General features: G+C 40.2%; 1 protein-coding gene across 3 annotated transcripts in view; it reads right to left on the bottom strand.

The window, feature by feature from the left end:
* LOC137291758 (kin of IRRE-like protein 1) overlaps window positions 1-16,431 on the bottom strand; it is a 117,440-nt gene that overhangs the window by 41,073 nt on the left and 59,936 nt on the right. For all 3 annotated transcript variants that reach the window (XR_010957279.1, XM_067823273.1, XM_067823286.1), the window contains exon 3: window positions 3,695-3,746. The gene's annotated coding sequence lies outside the window, so the exon portion shown is untranslated. The remainder of the gene's footprint in view (window positions 1-3,694; window positions 3,747-16,431) is intronic.

Below are 16,431 nucleotides of genomic sequence, written 5' to 3'. Positions count from 1 at the left end.
GTAAGACAGAATCACACCTTTGGAATCACAGAGAAATGAAGATGTCACACTACCAGCCATCTCCTTCTATACAGATGACTACAGATACTTCCACTAGTTAGACTGTTGTTTAGTTAGCTGCAGGTTGATAGTGGTGTACCTCACATTCATGGATAGTCATTAACTGCTCAGCAAAAACAAATGGGTCTATTTAAAAATTATGGTACTTTTCATCACCCATAATCATGGCAGTTGTCTGCCAGATCGTCTATCTCACTGGCTGATGTGATGCATGGACAGATCCAGGCATTTTGAAAGGGGGCTCCTAGGGGTTTGAACCCCCTGAATCCCTCCCTTGGGACCGCCACTGAGTTGCACCTACTTGGCAAATATGAGAATAAATGGGAGAAGGTTCTACGTTCACTCTGAAGCTCTGACAATACAAGGAGAACACCTGTAAAATATAGTCTTATAACTCATGACATAATGAGTTATGCCCCTTTCCATGAGTCTTGTCTTCAGCTGCTCGATGATCTGATGCAACATTACATAATTCTTTGTATAATCACACTCACCCACGGTTCCAGTTTCCACTCGAATACCATATAAAGAAAAATATGTATATATACATACCTAACAGAATGGCATGCAAAGGAGTAAAATATCAAACTTAAGCAGAAAGCAAAGAAAATGATACCATAACATTACTGCACAAAAATGAAAATAGGTTAGAGTCATTTAAAATATCTCATTGTAGTGAGTGAGTGAGTCTAGTTACACACTGCACTAAGCAATATTCCACCCATATGGTGGCGGTCTGTAAACAATTGAGTCTGGACAAGACAATCCAATGATTGACAGCATCAGCATTGATCTGCACAAATGAGAACTGTTGGTCGCCTCTTATGAAAAGCACAGTCGCCTCTTATAGTAAGCCTGGGTTGCTGAAGGCCTATTCACAGGTCACATCACATAGTACTACATCACTGTTGCTTTCAGCGACTCTCTAACACATGCATACACATGATATAATTTTTTGATTAACCAACATATACATAAAATTTAGTATGCAAAGCAAAGGTTTGGAGTTGTTCTTTGGTTTTGATGCCCGGAAATTTTATCAGAGGCTTCAAATGTTATCCTGTTCAAATATTGAAATGTCCACGTATTAAACTGAAATATAACACCTGACGATAGATTAGGTTCACTGAAACAATAACTAATTATTCCAAAATATGTCATCATATTCACAATTTCAAATGAATTCTGTGTGTGGCCATAGTCTCCACATATTGTTTCCATGTCAACCAATTAGTGAAATTCTTACAAGACAGATCATTTATATGTATTTCTATATCTTTGTTTATGTTTGTAGTTTAGACAGTATTGCCACTGTTTCTTCATGGCATGCTATGTGATAAAACATTTTTGTCTATCCCATCTTATCTTACATCTCCTTCCTCAGAGTGATGTATTCATTGATATTGGAAAGTTTAAGGCAAAACAGATTGGGGTCCACACAACATGACTCTACACACACATCCATGCCACCATACGCTGCTGGGTTGTAGTTGTATAGCTGTGGTAGTCATTGCAATACCTGATGAAAACAGCAATAAATGTCTTGACTTTAGGTGTGTGTTGTGCAGACTTGTGACTGACACTGAATGCTACATGTTGGAGCTCTCTGCCAGCTATTCCTGGCGGCCTACATGTATACTTACCCACATGTCATGACCCACACGAGCATGCATCACAATGTAAACTTTCTTACAGCTGTTTCACACTGACATTCTGGGAGCATATTACATCAGATTGTGTTTTTACACCTTTCTTGTCTATTATCTTTCCTGTATTTTCTTCATCTGGCAGTTGCCAGTGTATCAGTTACTGTCTGAAGACTCAGACCTATCAGTCAGAGCTCAGATCCTACGAGTTGTCACTAGTCACCAGTCAGAGCTCAGATCCTACCAGTTGTCACTAGTCACCAGTCAGAGCTCAGATCCTACCTGTTGTCACTAGTTACCAGTCAGAGCTCAGATCCTACCAGTTGTCACTAGTCACCAGTCAGAGCTCAGATCAAACCAGTTGTCACTAGTCACCAGTCAGAGCTCAGATCCTACCAGTTGTCACTAGTCGCCAGAGCTCAGATCCCACAAGTTGTCACTAGTCACCAGTCAGAGCTCAGATCCTACAAGTTGTCACTAGTCACCAGTCAGAGATCAGATCCTACCAGTTGTTACTAGTCACCAGAGCTCAGATCCTACCAGTTGTCACTAGTTACCAGTCAGAGCTCAGATCCTACCAGTTGTCACTAGTTACCAGTCAGAGCTCAGATCCTACGAGTTGTCACTAGTTACCAGTCAGAGCTCAGATCCTACCAGTTGTCACTAGTCACCAGAGCTCAGATCCTACCTGTTGTCACTAGTTACCAGTCAGAGCTCAGATCCTACCAGGTGTCACTAGTTACCAGTCAGAGCTCAGATCCTACGAATTGTCAGTAGTCACCAGTCAGAGCTCAGATCCTACCAGTTGATACTAGTCACCAGAGCTCAGATCCTACCTGTTGTCACTAGTAAACAGTCAGAGATCAGATCCTACCAGTTGTCACTAGTCACCAGTCAGAGCTCAGATCCTACCAGTTGTCACTAGTCACCAGTCAGAGCTCAGATCCTACCAGTTGTCACTAGTCACCAGTCAGAGCTCAGATCCTACCAGTTGTCACTAGTCGCCAGAGCTCAGATCCTACCAGTTGTCAATAGTCTCTAGTCACTTTTCAGAGCTCAAATCCTTCAAATGGTCACTTGTCAGATCCTACCTCTTGTCACTAATCATTGGTAAGATCCTACCAAATTGTCACTAGTCACTTGTCAGATCCTACCTCTTGTCACTTGTCAGATCCTACCAGTTGTTACTGGTCACTTGTCTGATCTTATCAGTTGTCACTGTTTAATTGTCAGATCCCACCAGTTGTCACTAGTCACTTGTCAGATCCTGCCAGTTGTCAATAGCCACTTGTCAGTTCCTAACTGTCGTAACTAGTCATTGGTCAGATCCTATCTGTTGTCAATAGTCACTTGTCAGATTGTTGTCACTAGTCATTGGTCAGATCCTAACTGTTGTCAATAGTCATTTGTCAGATCCTTCCAGCTGACACTACTCATTGGTCAGATCCTACCAGTTGTTACTAGTCAGATCCCACCTGTGGTCACCAGTCACTTGTTAGATCCTTGCTGCTGTCACTAGTCATTGGTCACTTGTTGTAGATTTGTTTCAGGGTGCCATGGTTGTGAATAGTTATTGTCACTATAGTTTTTATAAACATAGAGAAATGTTATGATCATCTATGTGTATTCCAATATTTTTGTACCTTTTATGTTAATATTTGTAGATTATAGAATATTGCCACTGTTTCTTAATGGAATGAATAAAATATCTAATCTTATCTTAACAAGTTTCCGTCACTACATGTAGGATACATCCTGTCTGTTGATTGATTTCATGGACACATACACTGGCCAGAATGTCATATCATGACTTACACATCATACTGACTTAACACACTATGACAAGCTTTGTGTTCTGAAATAGAATTTCATTACCACACAAGGACATGTTGGTAATGTATTAAGCTTACACATCATATAATTCCAGGTTCTGATGTAAGAGGAACTGCTTGACTGATTGGTCTATTTCTTGGAGGAGAGACACTTACCTTTGTTTGAAGTACAGATCCAGTAAGACCTGGGATCCTAGATCATCAAGTTCTGAAAGTAGTAAAAGACCAGTGTTATTGTATGCTCAACAAATCACTCTATCACTGTCCCACTATGGTAATTCCCAAGTATACACTCTCCCTGATCTGAGGGCATGTTTGTTTTATTACAGCTCTTGTGATATTTCTCTACAAAGGACACTCCAGCCCACATACTGCAACTGGCCCCAAATCCCCTCAGTTGACCTCTTCTGTTTTCCTGACAACTTGTGCTATGTTACATATGTGGGGCATCAGTTGGCATCACTTTTGGCCTTTAACAAATGTAGTTTAGAGTACACCTTTAACCTAACTCTGTAACCACAAGGTGATAGTCGTTAGGAAAATAGTCTCCTCTTTCGAGAAAGAATTCTTGAACAAAAGCCATGATTGTTAGACAAAGCTATACACAGAGGTTACATAGAGAGAGTTGAGAGATCATGTCTGTTCTGTGGTTGTATGTATGCAAGTCTGAATATCTGTACTTTTGTACTGAGTTACAAGGAGGTTACATGGAGAAAGGGAGTGCCTATCTTTTCTCAAGATAGTACAAGATGGGAGCACCTCCCTTCCTCAATACAGCGCTACACATATTGTAGTCCAGAGACAAAGTTAGGCAGAAGTGCGTTTCCCCCAAAAAGTAAGGATGTGATAAGCCACATTTACTTGGTGTGTCTAACGGCTACAAGAGTTGTATGATTCCAAGGGAGTTGAGATTGGAAATTGTGATGTGCTGTTGAGATTGAGATCCTATGATTGAGGGAAAACAAAGTATCTCTGTGCTGCTGGGCTGGATATTGGGGCTATACAAATGTTAGTGAGTATGTAGTACAGAGATCCAGGGAGACAGAAGTGTTTGTTTCTGCCCAGAACTCTTACTACAGTATTACATATATTCTAGTACAGAGTTACATAGAGGTGACACACAGAGAAATGGAAGTGCCCTTTTCCCTTCATGAATCTCGACACAGCACTACATATTTGATATTTATTTATTGCGTATCATTCCATCAAGAAACAGTAGCAATATACTATAAACTACAAATATGAATGTTACAGTAGTTACAGACGCATATATGATATACATTACAACAGTTTATCATGTGCAGTATAGTCAAATGGAAACAATATGAGGCAATATACAGGATTCATTTGAACATATATTCTCGTACAGTTACATAGAGGTGAGGCTTGAACCCTCCTTCCAACTACCTGTCTCACTCTTGTGGTACAAGGGCTACATGGCTGCTGTGAAGAGAGAATCTGGTTAGCCATCCCTTTGTTCCCAGCATGGCTCCACAGTTCTTCCAGTAAGTCTGCTGGAGCAGATAACAGCGAGGAAGAGACATTTGTCAGCTGGAACATGCCAACACCTCAACTGACACTATGATTCACATGGACAGCTTGATAGTAATCTCCAAGTGAACTTCTTACAGCTGGACACTGTGGCTACAGCTCAGGACATAATGACATAGCTTCCAGTATGACCTTGAACATAGGTATATACATAAATACTTGTGATGATGATCCAATTACTCCCCTACATGAAGAACCTTAACCAGCTCACTATCATTGATCTTAGTTACATAGCAGCTCAATCAAATGGTTAAGTCATGAAGTTCACTTGCTGACTTGACACATAGAAAAAACTCTTGCAATGACATCCACACCAAACCATGGTAAAATGTGTCACTCTGTAGATCACACAGCATGTCTTCACACCTGCATTACCACACATGTTCCTTCGCTAATAAACCATACAATCTGCAGATAAGATAAGATATTCATTGCAAAGTATTCCATGAAGAAACCATGGCAATATCATAGGTACAAAGGTATAGAAATGCACATACAAACGATCTGTATCAGTTGACATGGAAACAATATGAGGAGACTACGGCCACACACAGAATTCATTTGAAATTGTGAATATGATGACATATTTTGGAATAATTAGTTACTATTTCAGTGAACCTAATCTATTGTCGGTGTTTTATTCCAGTTTAATACGTGGACATTTCAATATTTGAACACGATAACATTTGAAGCCTCTAATATAATTTCCGTGCATCAAAACCAAAGAACACCTCCAAATCTTTGCTTTGCCTACTAAATTTTTTTATGTATATGTTGATTAATCCAAATGTATAAATGATCTATATTATGACAATTTCACAGATCATGTGACATTGAAGCAATATGTGGAGACAATGGTAATACACAGAATTTACTTGAAATTGTAAATATGACGACATATTTTGTAATATTTAGTTATGATTTCAAGAAACCTAATCTATCTTCAGGTGTGTTATTCCAAATTTAATACATGGACATTTCAATATTTGTACATTATAACATTTGAAACCTCTAATCAGATTTAAGGGCGTCAAAACCAAATATCACTACCTAATCTATGATTTGCCTCCTACATGTTTGTAGACATTTCAGACAGTTTGACCAGCACTGTCACATCACAAACCTGATCAGTGGACCCACTTCTACTGTCACATCACAAACCTGATCAGCAGACCCTCCAGTACTGTCACATCACAAACCTGATCAGTGGACCCACTTCTACTGTCACATCAAAAACCTGATCAGTGGACCATCCAGCGCTGTCACATCACAAACCTGATCAGTGGACCATCCAGTACTGTCACATCACAAACCTGATCAGTGGGCCATCCAGTACTGTCACTTCACAAACCTGATCAGTGGACCCACCATTACTGTCAGATCACACACCTGATTGTGCTACATGGTTGTGAAAAAAAAGAAGCCTCAGAGCAACAATTAAAATTCTACCAAATGATATGACAGACAAAAAGAATTTTCACAAGTGAATCATTTTTTAATTTTTGATTCTGTTTGTGCAAAATTCCATAGAGTATATTCATAACCTCTGGGAACAATATAAACTGACATTTCAAAGACTGACTTTACTTCTTCTCAAACTACATGAATTATTCAGAGATGAAAACAAATTTCTTGATCAAATATGAAAACCTTACTTTCACATCAAACGAACATATTTTCACAACACAGCAACTGATTCTCATTATACACAAGCTTCTTCTACTTCACTTCCATGAAATCATTCTCTCTCAGCCTATTGGTCCCTATTGCTGCCCTTCATAACGCACAAAGTCAACAACACAGCCTTGTTACATCATACAGTATATGCTTTACCGGACAGTGACACCTTGTTAATGTCCATATGCTATACCTCTCATGAAGAAGAGTAACACTTTGACAATGCAAACAGCATATGCTTTATCCTAAACACAGAACAGTGACACCTTGACAATGCAAACAGCATATGCTTTATCCTTCACACAGAACAGTGACACCTTGACAATGCAAACAGCATATGCTTTATCCTTCACACAGAACAGTGACACCTTGACAATGCAAACAGCATATGCTTTACCCTTCACACAGAACAGTGACACCTTGACAATGCAAACAGCATATGCTTTACCCTTCACAAAAAACAGTGACACCTTGACAATGCAAACAGCATACGCTTTATCCTTCACACAGAACAGTGACACCTTGGCAATGCAAACAGAAAATGCTTTATCCTTCACACAGAACAGTAACACCTTGACAATGCAAACAGAAAATGCTTTATCCTTCACACAGAACAGTAACACCTTGACAATGCAAACAGAAAATGCTTTATCCTTCACACAGAACAGTAACACCTTGACAATGCAAACAGCATATGCTTTATTCTTCACAAAAAAACAGTGACACCTTGGCAATGCAAACAGAAAATGCTTTACCCTTCACACAGAACAGTGACACCTTGACAATGCAAACAGCATATGCTTTACCCTTCACACAGAACAGTGACACCTTGACAATGCAAACAGCATATGCTTTACCCTTCACACAGAACAGTGACACCTTGACAATGCAAACAGCATATGCTTTACCCTTCACACAGAACAGTGACACCTTGGCAATGCAAACAGCATATGCTTTACCCTTCACAAAAAACAGTGACACCTTGACAATGCCAACAGCATATGCTTTAACCTTCACAAAAAACAGTGACACCTTGACAATGAAAACAGCATATGCTTTATCCTTCACACAGAACAGTAACACCTTGGCAATGCAAACAGCATATGCTTTACCCTTCACAGAACAGTAACACCTTGTTAATGTATACAGTATGTACTTTACCCTTCACACAGAACAGTGATACCTTGGTAATGCATACAGTGTACATGTCACTAGCCTGATCTGTATTTCACATACAGACTACATTTCATGTTTAATGGTGACAATGCCTGAACCTGACCAACTGTACATAATCCTCTCTGAGGTGCACTGTGTTCCCTTACATTACAAACAATTGCCCACCACCACACAAAGCACAGCCATGAAGCTGAAAATATGAGAATGAGTAGAAGTTTCTCCTCATTACCCTTGTAAGACAATATGTTAAGCAACCAGACATCTCATTCACTATTATCTTCCGTGTACCATGAGGTTTTGTGAACTATTTTTGCTGGTGCTGCAAGGGTGTAGGTGTGATCATTACAGTTTTTTTCAGAAGCAATGCATCCACACTGGCAGTTATCTGCAGTCCCTAGGGTGAAAGGGGTCATTTCCTGTTGGGATACATCACATAATACACAAATATCAGTGGGACTGAAAACGTAGCTGAACAAATGTGGCTTGAGTAGGGAGTATATTTCATGAATTACTGGCAACATGGCAACCATTCCTCAACTCCACATAAACAACAGCTACATTCTTAGTGGTACTGGATCACATCTGATTAATGACCTGATACCTGTATAACAAAGTAACATGCTCCGCAGGCTCCATCTGTCACCCTGATGAACAGTAGGCCTCTGGAGCAATTGCAGTGTCTTGATGGTCCATTCCATCACAAGACTGTCTTCAAGCAGTATGGGCCAGTCATTTAGCACATAAGTTTTTATGTAGAATGTTCAAACAAATTTCTCTTTAATTCTTTCCATTCCAAGGGTCAGACATCATGTCTGTGGGGTCATGATCCTTCTATACAACACTATATTTACCAACATGACACATAGGAGGAATGTGATATCACGTCTCCATGGTTGCAACTGTTGACATGAACCATTCATGAGGAACATAACACCAAAATCCATATGAACTGATTTTTTTTTTAAAAAATCATTATTCACTTTTAATAAAATATTTCGGACTAAAAAAGAAATATTAGGTCATCTTAAACCCAGAAACATTGGAAATGCAGGGTTTTTTTGTAAAAGGAGAAACATAATTGAACTCAGACAGCAGTGTGGCAATTGTTTTCAATCCTGTGATAAACTATGGTGGAAGTACAATCATAACATAGTAGATTTATGTCAGCACTTAGGATAACAGGGTCATGACATAATCAAGTAATTTCTAAATAATGCTCTGTCACAAAGTACTCTAACTGCATTTGAAGGAGGAGGAATGTGAAATATGTTTAGTATGAGTAGACGAGTTATCACGTCCCTCGTATGGAAACATTGTAAAAAATCAGATGAAATATCTTGTCCATCGAATTCAGAGACTATGGATGGAAAAATCAGGTCATATGCAAGGGTTGTATATGCCTGAACATGGTATCACGCCCTTAGGATACATGTGCATCTGTGAAAAAATTCCGTCAGATGGTAAGAGTTAACAAATTATGAATTTGTATAACTACATCATACAAAGATACTTGTTAAAGGTTGGACATAAAGTACAGGCTTCAGTTGGATGTCCTGTACAAGGACCACATAGATGTCCTATACAGGCACCAGTTGGGTGTCCTACACAGGCACCAGTTGAATGTCCTACACAGCACCATTTGGATGCCCTACACAGGTACCAGCTGGATATCCTATACAGGCACAAGCTGAATGTCCTACACAGGCACCAGTTGGATGTCCTACACAGGCACCAGTTGAATGTCCTACACAGCACCATTTGGATGCCCTACACAGGTACCAGCTGGATATCCTATACAGGCACAAGCTGAATGTCCTACACAGGCACCAGTTGGATGTCCTACACAGGCACCAGTTGGATGTCCTACACAGGCACCAGTTGGATGTCCTACACAGGCACCAGTTGGATGTCCTGCCCAGCACCAGTTGGATGTCCAACACAGGCACCAGTTGGATGTCCTACACAGGTACCAGTTGGATGTCCTACACAGCACCAGTTGGATGTCCTACACAGGCACCAGTTGGATGTCCTACACAGCACTAGTTAGGCATCAGGCACTGGTTGGACATGTTGGACTGGCACCAGTTGCCACATTCCCCCACCTCCCATATTCCCCCACATCCAGCTTCCTTCACAGGCAGAGGAAACTGGACAGAGAGCATGTGCAAGTATGCTACATTCCAGCCAAGCTGACCACAGCTGGAGAGTGTTACCTCAGAAAGGTCAACAGTTGAGGGAACCAACTATCTGTCCAGTAAAATTAGAGGTACACAAAATTAGAGGCAATTTGAATAAGACCACCTTTGGAGGATTGTCTCTGTGATCAATGCTCAGTCCTTGAGGATGAAGAACACTATTATACATCTTCAATAAATATTCAGATGTAAGACACTCCTTTCAATGCCTCACCACCACAGAAACAGGTAGCATGGTTTAAAAGGCAAAAATAACATATATTCTTGATCAAAATCCAAAATCTTTGATTAATAAAGGAGTCTTACCGTTGTCAATCAATAATGCCTTTGACAATTCAAACAGATGAACATTCAGAATTTAACAAAACACAGCCACTTGTTTACCATGTCTCTGAAACACAGCAATGTACAGCATGTGAAACATGCGTATATGAGCAATAAAAAGGCAGGGATTTTGTTTGATTGTCACTTGCTACCGAGGTCAGAGAAAGATCCGGGAAGATGCCCAGACTCAGTGAAGCAGAGAAGAACAATGTTGTCAGTCGTTTGGAAACTGGCGAATCATTTTCAGCTGTAGTCAGAGAGTACAGTATGGCCCCAAGCACCATTACGAGACTGTGGAACCGATATCAGCACCAAGGCATCACGCATGATCGACCCAGATCCAGCAGACCAAGGGTGACCAGGAGTGGGCAGGATCTGTACAACAAATTTCATCATCTATGAAATCGAACCACATCTCTGTCATCTACAGCATTCAACATACCGGGTGTATGATATCAGCACAAACAGTGAGAAACAGTGAGGACTCGATGTGCTGATCTTGGGGCCATTTTGACAACACAGCACCATCCACGACGTCATCAATGGTGTCATCAACAGAATTCCATTTCCTACTCTATTGTTTCAGATGGAGGAACTCAAGTTGACAGACATCAGGGACAAGGCTTTGCACCATGCTGTATTCAAGAAGTTGCCAGATTTTGAAGTAGAAGTGTTATGGTATGGGCGGGAATCTCACACACTGGTTAAAAAGATCTTGTCCTTGTGCAGGGCATTCTCAAAGGAGGTACACAAATGAGATCCTGAGACTTCAGGTCCTCCCCATCACCCAGAATGCCAATGTTCTTTTGTCCATCATGACAATGCCTGGCCACATGCAGCTTGATACACAAAAGCTTATCTTCAGGCAAAGAACTTCCAGGTACTGCCTTAGCCATTAAAATCACTGGAATTGAATCCAATAGAGCATGGGATGAATTGGACCAATGTATACATCAGCATCAACAATAGCCGAAGACACTAGAACAACTGGCTCAAGCACTTTAGGAGCGGACTAACATTCCCCAATATGTCATTCAGACCCTTGTTGGTTCCATGAGTAGGAAATGCCAGACTGTTCTTGATGCAAATGGTGGGCATACATGATACTGACAACTTTGATAACCTTGACCCTTGAATGTGACATTTCAACCCTGTTGTAATGACCTTCACTTTTGTGCTCTCCATGCTGCACATTTCCTCCTTTGCAAAATTATTTATTAACATTTTTCATGTTCATAAACCACTGAACCAAAATCTTGTTTAGCGTTTCTTTGTGGGTGTAGTATATATACAATTTTGATAGTAACTCATTAACTCATATAAACTGAAAAGGAGCTCAAGGGAGACTAAGATTCAGAACCTGGGAATATTTAGACTTGATTCATATGGAGGAATTAGGATTGCATAGAAGGCTTGGTTGTTGGGAAAATAATATGGTTCAGGGACTGTGAGACAGACTTCACTAGTGCCAATGTTTCAAGCCATGTCTGTAAACATTTTTCAAGATAGTTATTGTACAAAACACATGTTTTCATCTCCATCCTTATGAGTGTCTTATGTATGTAATCAGTATGTGTCTAAGACAACATGCCGACATGCTCTAACCATGTCTGCCCAATTACACACATATGTGTGATCACCTGGAATTTCAGCTGCTGTCAGCTTCCACCAGGAGATGTCCAGGCAGCGAGCTACAACACTTCATCATTGCCCTCAACACTCTGCATCCACATGCTAATCTTCACTACCACTCACCTCAAACACTAACAACACACAAACTGTCAAAGTTAAAAAGGTTTATTGTACAAAATGCCTCCGGCCCACGTACAAGAGAGTATGTACATATCATACTTTTACACACAGGAAGTAACAAGCAATCTTTAAACAATTAATTTCTTATAACGAGTGCATGTTTAATATATCAAGAAGGTTTAACATATTAGGTACGTTTTCACTCTGTGTTCATTTGTCCATTTCCTAGTTACCTTCAAAAGATATCTTGACAGGTTAACTACATCTCCTTTCCAACACTCAACTGTATATTTTTTCATTGTGTAAACACATTAATTCAGGATAGTTTAATAGTTTGAATCATAGCTTTCAATGAAGATATTTTTTCTTATACATTCTTAAAACATTCAGATCCAAATTGATACTGCAAAAAAGATAACTAATTTTTGTCAGGATTCAGTGATACTGCACTTCTCAATGAAGGCTTTGTTTTCTTTGCTCCCTAATCTGCTGACACTAATAAGAATATGTGAAACATATGTCCCCCATGATTCGACCTCAGCCTTCTTGATGTAGGCATTTAGCGTGACTGCACCAGGATGAGGTACTTGTAATAAGGTAATGTACCAGCTGACACAGGCTGGTTGGTTCACCTCTCCATCTCACAGCACCACAACACAATACATGCAAGAATACACCATTCTCATCTAACAATCTACAAACTGTTGTGTAAGATATAGTCTTCACTGCAAGCAGTATTTGTGATGGTACGTGATTCCTCACTGAGAACATGTGCCTGTTTGTTTGTATGACATGCTTCCGCTCAAACAACTCAGAGTGGATCAGCTCATCATTTCACAGAAATTACAAAAGACTTAATGACAAATGCTACAAATATTCCATTTCTATTTCCAACTATGAAATATGTATGCCACTACAACTAAGAGTAAAACACCATAATGTCTGTCATACAGGCACAGCTTGCATACAAAACATCTTCAGGTTCTCCAACACCCATATTAGCCGATGCTGGACTGCTGTTGAATGTCTGGTAATTGTTAGGAAAGACTCCACCAAAGGGCACATAATATTCCAGAAAAGTGTTTAACATGATCTAATGTACCATAGTAAATTCACTTATTGATCAAAAACATGTGAAATGCTTGAATTAAGTGACTACTTTACATACGAAATGTAGAAATAGCATCTGTATATTTAAAATGAAGTCACTTATCTCTCAGTTCTGAATAATCTTGAATTTGAGGCAGCAAGTAATATTATTATGTAAAGAGGAGTTTAATCTGATTATTTCTGTTAGGGTGTGTCATAGCTGTTGTAGATCAAACTCAGATCCTGGGGAGGTTGTGTCAAGATTCGATGGCATGTGAAACATGCAGCTACTTGTCAGAAAACAAAGATTTATGCAGTTAGCCGTGTCTCACCCTCAAGTTAAGTTCTATGTAGTACAACAATTAGTTAGGTCATATATCGTACAATAGTATTCCATTAGTTTGGTCATATATAGTATAGTAATATACCTTTAGTTAGGTGATATATAGTACAATAATATTCCATAAGTTAGGTCATATATAATACAGTAATATTCCATTAGTTAGGTCATATATAGTACAGGAATATTCCATTAGGTCATATATAGTACAATAATATTCCATTAGTTAAGTCATATATAGTACAATAATATTCCATTAGTTAGGTCATATATAGTACAGTAATATTCCATTAGGTCATATAAAGTACAATAATATTCCATTAGTTAGGTCATATATAGTACAATAATATTCCATTAATTAGTTCCATTAGTGAGTCTCAGTGGCGACTTACATGTGTTATTATGTGAGCTTTCATACGTATCAGTGTGTGCTTACATGTGTCATGGTGCAATCTTAAATGTGTCTCAGTGTGGACTTACATGTGTCAGTGAGATTTCATATGTCTCAGAGTGGACTTGCATGTGTCATGGTGTGACCTTTCATGTGTCTCAGTGTGTGCTTACATGTGTCGTGTTGTGAGTTTTTGTGTCTCAGAGTGGACTTGCATGTGTCATGGTGTGAGCTTTCATATGTATTATTCCACCTGTCATTGTGCGACCCTATGTGTGCCCTACCAGCAGCTGTGCCCTGCTTCGAATACATGTACCATTGGGCTTTCATCACTCTTGTCTCTAACACTCACAATCAAACATTGCTCTATATCAAGTAAGTTCAAATACAAATGCATCCTATGGCAGTTCTCTTTCACACACACGCACACAGGCACACACACAGGTACACATACACACATATACATGCACACACGCACACACACATACAAAACCTGCAGGTGAAAGATACACTGCATCCTACATTAGCTCTCTCTCATGCACACATGGATGCACGCAGGCACACAAACATACGTGCACACACACACGCACACACTAAACCTGAAGGTGAGGGGTGATTTGACACATACTTGTTAAGTGAACATATGTTTGTCCATCAACATCTGTCCATTAACTGCCTAAGAGAAAGTCTTTGTCTTTGAATTTCAAAGGACAGTAAGCTGATATTTAGCAGCCAGATAGCTGCTGAGCACCTTCCTCCCATCATACAAGATGTAAGTGTGTAACATTCACGCATCTGTTCTCCGCCCATCTTCCCATCTATCAAACACTATCTCTATTGTTCAGGGTTGTGCATGCCGACATCTGGATGCCGCTTCCAGCTTGCATCTTATTACATGAATAAACAAGGCGTAAGTTTAGAGGAAGATATGTTGCACGTGGAGGTTTGGGCAATCCTTGTTAGTCATCCCTGGGTCATGGTGGCTCCACTGTCAACACACAGCCCTCAACTCACAGACACCACTGCACCAGAGAAAGAAACATAATGGGATTCTCAGAAACAATTCACCAGCAAGCTTGTTGGTATTACAGTTTGATAAACATTACCTATATGAAACAGGAACTGAGGCAGTGAAAAGTAGATTTTGTTTCCTTCTTGTTAGAAATGCTTACATCTACTAAATTACACGTGTGGAGTGTACGAGGTACCTCCTGTATGTGGTGTGTATGGGTGAGACGAAGTCCTTCATGGTGTGGTGTGGTGTGTATGGGTGAGACCAGATCCTTCATGGGTGTGGAGTGTATGGGTGAGATGAGATCCCTCATGGTGTGGTGTTTTGGGGTGAGACTAGATCCTTCATGATGTGGAGTGTATGGGTGAGACTAAATCCTTCATGGGTGTGGAGAGAATGGGTGAGATGAGGTCCTTCATGGGTGTGGAGTGTATGGGTGAGACTAGATCCTTCATGGGTGTGGAGAGAATGGGTGAGATGAGGTCCTTCATGTGTGTGGAGTGTATGGGCGAGACTAGATCCTTCATGTGTGTGGAGAGTATGGGTGAGACTAGATCCCTCATGGCGTGGAGTGGATGGATGAGACTAGATCCTTCATGGGTGTGGTGTGTATGGGTGAGAGAAAGTCCTTCATGGTGTGGTGTGGTGTGCATGGGTGAGATGAAGTCCTTCATGAGTGTCGTTTGTATGGGTGAAACTAGGTCCTTCATGGGTGTGTTGTGTATGAGTGAAACTAGGTGCTTCATGGGTGTGTTGTATGGGTGAGACTACATCCTTCATGAGTGTGGAGAGAATGGGTGAGATTAGGTCCCTCAAGGGTGTGGAGCGTATGGGTGAGACAAGGTCCTTCATTAATGTGTGGAGAGAATGGGTGAGACTAGGTCCTTCATGGATGTATCGTTTATGGTGAGACTAGAACCTTCATGGCTGTGGAGTGTATGGGTGAGACAAGGTCCTTCCTACCTCATGTACTCCTCCATGTAGAGTACTCTACTGCTGAAGAGGAGTACTTTTTTATTGCAATATTATATGTGACAGTTCAGTGTAGATCCTATCACTGTTATCAACAAATGATAATAACGGCATTAGGATCTGAAAACAAACATCGAATACATTCCAATAAAAAAAGTTGTCCGTCCATAAAAAGTGTTACTCTTCATCATACCAGCTTTTATATGCCACTTAAAGAAGTTACTCCACAGCTGCATCGATACCCTCTGTAGCGTAAAACAACATTCACTCTCAGTGACCCTGAGCATGTTCGGCACAGCTGCATCTGTTCCCCCTGCTGTCAGAGAATGGAGAAGCCAGGTGTCCTCTGGACCCACTAAACTTTTTCTGCATCTTTGGAAATTTTAGAAAAGAAAGCTGTTAAAAACAGTAGTT

The sequence above is a fragment of the Haliotis asinina genome, chromosome 1 (genome assembly GCF_037392515.1).
Source record: "Haliotis asinina isolate JCU_RB_2024 chromosome 1, JCU_Hal_asi_v2, whole genome shotgun sequence".
NCBI lineage: Eukaryota > Metazoa > Mollusca > Gastropoda > Lepetellida > Haliotidae > Haliotis > Haliotis asinina.
Note: the sequence above shows the minus strand (reverse complement) of the source record. Positions and strands in the feature narration are given on the sequence as shown.